This window comes from Schistocerca gregaria, unplaced genomic scaffold (genome assembly GCF_023897955.1).
Source record: "Schistocerca gregaria isolate iqSchGreg1 unplaced genomic scaffold, iqSchGreg1.2 ptg000817l, whole genome shotgun sequence".
NCBI classification, from domain to species: domain Eukaryota; kingdom Metazoa; phylum Arthropoda; class Insecta; order Orthoptera; family Acrididae; genus Schistocerca; species Schistocerca gregaria.
This window is the reverse complement of record NW_026062184.1, coordinates 2,501-10,000: the sequence shown is the minus strand read 5'-3', so window position 1 is coordinate 10,000 and position 7,500 is coordinate 2,501. Positions and strand designations below refer to the sequence as shown.

At 55.1% G+C, this 7,500-nt stretch overlaps 2 non-coding genes and 1 pseudogene across 2 annotated transcripts; all 3 read left to right on the top strand.

Moving 5' to 3' along the window:
• Positions 1-3,948: 3,948 nt before the first annotated feature.
• LOC126322506 (small subunit ribosomal RNA) lies at positions 3,949-5,840 on the top strand. The gene has a single exon (XR_007559064.1). It is a non-coding gene; the product is annotated as a small subunit ribosomal RNA (ribosomal RNA).
• A 368-nt stretch (positions 5,841-6,208) lies between these two features.
• Positions 6,209-6,363, top strand: LOC126322482 (5.8S ribosomal RNA). Its single transcript, XR_007559041.1, has one exon. It is a non-coding gene; the product is annotated as a 5.8S ribosomal RNA (ribosomal RNA).
• A 188-nt stretch (positions 6,364-6,551) lies between these two features.
• Positions 6,552-7,500, top strand: part of LOC126322520 (large subunit ribosomal RNA) — a pseudogene marked incomplete at its 3' end in the record, with an annotated part of 3,449 nt that continues 2,500 nt past the window's right edge.

Below are 7,500 nucleotides of genomic sequence, written 5' to 3'. Positions count from 1 at the left end.
CTGTAGGTGCCCCGCGACATGACGTGGTGCAACGACGGTACCGCCACCTGGGGGAGGCCACGCGGACTAAGCCATGTATGGGGCCCACAGTGCTCATTTGCCGAGCCCACCCACACAAAACCTGCACCCCCCTCCAGCGCAGGAGCCGCAACCCGGGTGCGTACGCCGCACCAAGTGCTCCACCCGCGACCGTACGTGCCCCGCCGAAATCGCAACTCCGGCGGATGAACGGCGGACTTTTCTCGCAGTCGTAAGTTGCAATCCACCCCTATATCTTGCGTCTCATGAAGAGTTATATCAAGTATGCCAAATTCCCGCTGTCCCTATACATGCAGTAAGTTCGTCATGGGCGCTGGCCGGCAGGCCGCGAGACCTGACGCCCGGCGGCAAAGAGTGCTCCTCTGAGGATATAGATGTTCCGTTCCGCCGCACAATGGTGACGGTGACCGCTGCCTGCGGTGGCAACGCTGGGCACAGTCGATACTCGCCGTGTGGTGGAAGGTAAACATTATGCGGTACATCAGTACTTTCCTAATAGTTCGGTCGTCTCACGGCACTGCTTAGTAAATGATGCAAGGCCACATATAGATGATTTATGCGAATGTCCCTATACGTGCTGTAAGACTGGGCACACAACGTGAATCGCACGTCAGCCAGACACTCGAACATGCACTACTCTCGGCCTGCAACGGAGACACACAATACGTAAACATCTGGAATGCGACAATGTCGAGTGCACCCTCTCTGCCACATTGCACCGTCGACACTATGATAACCAGACCAGTAGGTCCACCTATAAAAGCACAATACCACACTCCTCCGACAACTACCATTGCTCAGATAAACCAACACCACCAACACACATCCTACACAGAGGGGCACCAAATATCACCACCCGCCCTCGTGTTATACCACATGAAAAATTGCAGAAGTGAGAGACACAGACCCGCCAGCCTCTTGCTACAAGCATCGAACCGACGTGACGTATCTGACGGTGACTCAGGCATCTGCGTACTGCCACCACTATCCACCCCCCCCCCTCTCTGCCCCCTTCCCACACAATACCAAATTTAACCAACTTTATCGCTTAACCTAACTGTGGTTTTACCAGATTATCGCTTAACCTAACTGTGGCTGTACCAGATTATCGCTTAACCTAACTGTGGCTGTACCAGATTATCGCTTAACCTAACTGTGGCTGTACCAGATTATCGCTTAACCTAACTGTGGCTGTACCAGATTATCGCTTAACCTAACTGTGGCTGTACCAGATTATCGCTTAACCTAACTGTGGCTGTACCAGATTATCGCTTAACCTAACTGTGGCTGTACCAGATTATCGCTTAACCTAACTGTGGTTGTACCAGATTATCCCTTAACCTAACTCAATTTGTCCCTTAACCTAACTCAATTTGTCCCTTAACCTAACTCAATTTGTCCCTTAACCTAACTCAATTTGTCCCTTAACCTAACTCAATTTGTCCCTTAACCTAACTCAATTTGTCCCTTAACCTAACTCAATTTGTCCCTTAACCTAACTCAATTTGTCCCTTAACCTAACTCAATTTGTCCCTTAACCTAACTCAATTTGTCCCTTAACCTAACTCAATTTGTCCCTTAACCTAACCCACGTTGTCCCTTAACCTAACTCAATTTGTCCCTTAACCTAACTCAATTTGTCCCTTAACCTAACTCAATTTGTCCCTTAACCTAACTCAATTTGTCCCTTAACCTAACTCAATTTGTCCCTTAACCTAACTCAATTTGTCCCTTAACCTAACCCACGTTGTCCCTTAACCTAACCCACGTTGTCCCTTAACCTAACCCACGTTGTCCCTTAACCTAACCCACGTTGTCCCTTAACCTAACCCACGTTGTCCCTTAACCTAACCCACGTTGTCCCTTAACCTAACCCACGTTGTCCCTTAACCTAACCCACGTTGTCCCTTAACCTAACCCACGTTGTCCCTTAACCTAACCCACGTTGTCCCTTAACCTAACCCACGTTGTCCCTTAACCTAACCCACGTTGTCCCTTAACCTAACCCACGTTGTCCCTTAACCTAACCCACGTTGTCCCTTAACCTAACCCACGTTGTCCCTTAACCTAACCCACGTTGTCCCTTAACCTAACCCACGTTGTCCCTTTGCCTAACATAGTTCACTGCTCGGAATCTCTGGTGTCGTTGTTATCCTCATGTAGATGTCTTGCGAGTGTTGCTTACTTTCCACATATTCCCGCTATCCACTGTCAATTGTACTGCAATAGGACTATATCGCCCCCCCCCCCCCTCTGCCCCTCTCTTTGTGTCTCCGTCCTCTCAAGCTGGTCGGTCTGGCGTTTGAGTGTTAAATGAGCCTCGCAGCTGTTCAGTTGCGTTCAGATGTCGACGCCCTCAGTGTACGTCGTGGTATGGTCTGTGTCCATTGTCCGCTGATGTCGTCGCGTAACCCACACGCTGTACCGATCATCGGTAGTTACGTACAGAGTGAAGTAGTGTGATACGTGTGACCGTACGCTGGCTGTGCCCAACGGTGTCGAATCTCAATTTCCATATGTTGTGCTCGATGCTACTTGTCTCGTCTCCCAATAACAGCTAGGTTGCACTGTGGTACGCCGTAGAGGCGTGTGGGAGGAACGTACGAACGCATTGTATGTCACCCTGGGTCGCTGGGGGTGGTGGTGCGGTGAGTCAGGTCAGGTCAGCGTGAGCCGTGTGATGTAGTGACGCGTGTATTCCGACTTTGTCGTATTGCCTCACACAAAGTGCTACCCTGGTGGACCGCGTTCCATATCTGGGACATGCCGCAGATGCCGGTTGACAGTGGATCGCGGAAGGGACATCGCATACGTGCGCGGGCCACCTTCCACGTGTTCTCTTCTGCACATGTCGCAGTGTGTATGTGGTCTGATGTAGCGTGTCGTGACACATGACATCCTGGCATGCAAGAATTGTTGAATTCGCAAATGTAGGTGGACATCTACGTTTACTGCCCAAGATACGCAAATGAACTGGAAATCCGTTGTTGAGCGGTTGTTCACGCTGGAGGTGAATCTGTGATGGCGACGATCGGTACAGCTATTAACCGGTTGTTTCAGCGGTACCCGCCACATCCACACACGTGACTAGGCCCATGTGGGTATGAAGCGATACGCGGCGGTGGCTTGGTGGGACTGTTCCCGGCCGGTGAAGGGGGGCCGCCCGGCGTGTTGGCCGCGCGCTGCGTGGGCGCACGCGCAACAGGCGGCTGGTGGGGGGCGCCGAGTGGCAGGAGCGCCAGCCGACGGGCTCGGCAGGCGGCGCAGCTACGCTGCGGCGCACCCTGCACGCGGCGCCTGGCGGCCAAAGTTGGTTCAGCCGAGCCCGGTGCGAAGCGCGGTGGACATCTGCAGTGTGCTGGTCTGATTGAGGACTGTGTGCGTTGAGGATGCGCCGCCGCCTGGCACTCGGCGCCGCGACGCCGTCTGCTGCTCGGTCGCCCCAGCGGTTCTCGCAGGTGGTTTGTATCGCAGTTGTGCGGACGTGTTGGCGCGTGCGCTGTGCTGGGAGAGTTCGCTTCTGCACCCAAGTGGGGCTTTGCCCTTGTGTGGCGCTGGCGTTGGAGCTGCCGGTCACCATAGGTGGCGCGTGTTGTCTCCCGCCGGCAATGCCACGACAGCACGCTCCCGGGCCTCTGTCGGCAGCGGCAAGCTCAGTTGGGAGCAAGGGTGTTCGCACTAAAACCGTCTACTCGCCTAACTCCGGGCGATTGCGCCTCTCTCGAAACCGACCAAGTACCTAGGACGGCGCTGCGCGCCGCCGGGACCTGAGAGGGTTTCGAGGTGTATCGTGCAGGGGAGCTCGGCCTCCTCCTGTTTGCAGAATAATTGAGCGGACGCTTGCGTGTTCGCGCGGGCCCCCGGGACACACTCCCGGGCGGCCGGCTGCTCAGCTCTAGTTGACGCAGCTCCCTGGTTGATCCTGCCAGTAGTCATATGCTTGTCTCAAAGATTAAGCCATGCATGTCTCAGTACAAGCCGCATTAAGGTGAAACCGCGAATGGCTCATTAAATCAGTTATGGTTCCTTAGATCGTACCCACGTTACTTGGATAACTGTGGTAATTCTAGAGCTAATACATGCAAACAGAGTCCCGACCAGAGATGGAAGGGACGCTTTTATTAGATCAAAACCAATCGGATTGGCTTGTCTGGTCCGTTTGCCTTGGTGACTCTGAATAACTTTGGGCTGATCGCACGGTCCTCGTACCGGCGACGCATCTTTCAAATGTCTGCCTTATCAACTGTCGATGGTAGGTTCTGCGCCTACCATGGTTGTAACGGGTAACGGGGAATCAGGGTTCGATTCCGGAGAGGGAGCCTGAGAAACGGCTACCACATCCAAGGAAGGCAGCAGGCGCGCAAATTACCACTCCCGGCACGGGGAGGTAGTGACGAAAAATAACGATACGGGACTCATCCGAGGCCCCGTAATCGGAATGAGTACACTTTAAATCCTTTAACGAGTATCTATTGGAGGGCAAGTCTGGTGCCAGCAGCCGCGGTAATTCCAGCTCCAATAGCGTATATTAAAGTTGTTGCGGTTAAAAAGCTCGTAGTTGGATTTGTGTCCCACGCTGTTGGTTCACCGCCCGTCGGTGTTTAACTGGCATGTATCGTGGGACGTCCTGCCGGTGGGGCGAGCCGAAGGGGTGCTTTCGCGTCCCGAGGCGGACCCCGTTTAAATCCTACCAGGGTGCTCTTTGTTGAGTGTCTCGGTGGGCCGGCACGTTTACTTTGAACAAATTAGAGTGCTTAAAGCAGGCAAGCCCGCCTGAATACTGTGTGCATGGAATAATGGAATAGGACCTCGGTTCTATTTTGTTGGTTTTCGGAACCCGAGGTAATGATTAATAGGGACAGGCGGGGGCATTCGTATTGCGACGTTAGAGGTGAAATTCTTGGATCGTCGCAAGACGAACAGAAGCGAAAGCATTTGCCAAGTATGTTTTCATTAATCAAGAACGAAAGTTAGAGGTTCGAAGGCGATCAGATACCGCCCTAGTTCTAACCATAAACGATGCCAGCCAGCGATCCGCCGCAGTTCCTCCGATGACTCGGCGGGCAGCCTCCGGGAAACCAAAGCTTTTGGGTTCCGGGGGAAGTATGGTTGCAAAGCTGAAACTTAAAGGAATTGACGGAAGGGCACCACCAGGAGTGGAGCCTGCGGCTTAATTTGACTCAACACGGGAAACCTCACCAGGCCCGGACACCGGAAGGATTGACAGATTGATAGCTCTTTCTTGATTCGGTGGGTGGTGGTGCATGGCCGTTCTTAGTTGGTGGAGCGATTTGTCTGGTTAATTCCGATAACGAACGAGACTCTAGCCTGCTAACTAGTCGCGTGACATCCTTCGTGCTGTCAGCGATTACTTTTCTTCTTAGAGGGACAGGCGGCTTCTAGCCGCACGAGATTGAGCAATAACAGGTCTGTGATGCCCTTAGATGTTCTGGGCCGCACGCGCGCTACACTGAAGGAATCAGCGTGTCTTCCTAGGCCGAAAGGTCGGGGTAACCCGCTGAACCTCCTTCGTGCTAGGGATTGGGGCTTGCAATTGCTCTCCATGAACGAGGAATTCCCAGTAAGCGCGAGTCATAAGCTCGCGTTGATTACGTCCCTGCCCTTTGTACACACCGCCCGTCGCTACTACCGATTGAATGATTTAGTGAGGTCTTCGGACTGGTACGCGGCATCGACTCTGTCGTTGCCGATGCTACCGGAAAGATGACCAAACTTGATCATTTAGAGGAAGTAAAAGTCGTAACAAGGTTTCCGTAGGTGAACCTGCGGAAGGATCATTACCGACTAGACTGCATGTCTTTCGATGTGCGTGTCGTGTCGTGTCGCGCAACACGCTACCTGTACGGCAGTGGCCGTGCGCCGCGTGCGGAACCACGCGTGCCTCTCAAAACTAGCGGAAGTGTTGTTGTTGTGTGGTACGAGCGCTGAAGCTCTGGAGCGGCTGGCCTGCGGTACCTGGCGCCTGGCGCCGGTTTTGAATGACGTTCGCCCGAGTGCCTGTCCGCTCCGGTGTGGAGCCGTACGACGCCCATCGGCTGTGAGGCCGTTGGACACAAAAAAAAATAGTGGAACAGGGGCCGTCAGACGCCTCAGTCCCGCAAATGCTACTGTCTTGAAAGAGACAGTGGGAGACTGAAAAGGAAAAGATCACCCAGGACGGTGGATCACTCGGCTCGTGGGTCGATGAAGAACGCAGCAAATTGCGCGTCGACATGTGAACTGCAGGACACATGAACATCGACGTTTCGAACGCACATTGCGGTCCATGGATTCCGTTCCCGGGCCACGTCTGGCTGAGGGTCGGCTACGTATACTGAAGCGCGCGGCGTTTGTCCCGCTTCGGAGACGTGGGAGTGTCGTGGTCGCCTGTGTGGCCGGCCGCGTCTCCTTAAACGTGCGATGCGCGCCCGTCGCCTGGCGGTTCGCATACCGGTACTTTCTCGGTAGCGTGCACAGCCGGCTGGCGGTGTGGCGTGCGACACCTCGTACAACGACCTCAGAGCAGGCGAGACTACCCGCTGAATTTAAGCATATTACTAAGCGGAGGAAAAGAAACTAACAAGGATTCCCCCAGTAGCGGCGAGCGAACAGGGAAGAGTCCAGCACCGAACCCCGCAGGCTGCCGCCTGTCGTGGCATGTGGTGTTTGGGAGGGTCCACTACCCCGACGCCTCGCGCCGAGCCCAAGTCCAACTTGAATGAGGCCACGGCCCGTAGAGGGTGCCAGGCCCGTAGCGGCCGGTGCGAGCGTCGGCGGGACCTCTCCTTCGAGTCGGGTTGCTTGAGAGTGCAGCTCCAAGTGGGTGGTAAACTCCATCTGAGACTAAATATGACCACGAGACCGATAGCGAACAAGTACCGTGAGGGAAAGTTGAAAAGAACTTTGAAGAGAGAGTTCAAAAGTACGTGAAACCGTTCTGGGGTAAACGTGAGAAGTCCGAAAGGTCGAACGGGTGAGATTCACGCCCATCCGGCCACTGGCCCCCGCCCTCGGCAGATGGGGCCGGCCGCCCGCGCGGAGCAATCCGCGGCGGGGTCGTGTCCGGTTGCCTTTCCACTCGCCGCGGGGTGGGGCCGTTCCGGTGTGCGGTGGGCCGCACTTCTCCCCTAGTAGGACGTCGCGACCCGCTGGGTGCCGGCCTACGGCCCGGGTGCGCAGCCTGTCCTTCCGCGGGCCTCGGTTCGCGTCTGTTGGGCAGAGCCCCGGTGTCCTGGCTGGCTGCTCGGCGGTATATCTGGAGGAGTCGATTCGCCCCTTTGGGCGCTCGGGCTCCCGGCAAGCGCGCGCGGTTCTTCCCGGATGACGGACCTACCTGGCCCGGCCCCGGACCCGCGCCGCTGTTGGCTCGGGATGCTCTCGGGCGGAATAATCGCTCCCGTCAGCGGCGCTTCAGCTTTGGACAATTTCACGACCCGTCTTGAAACACGGACCAAGGAGTCT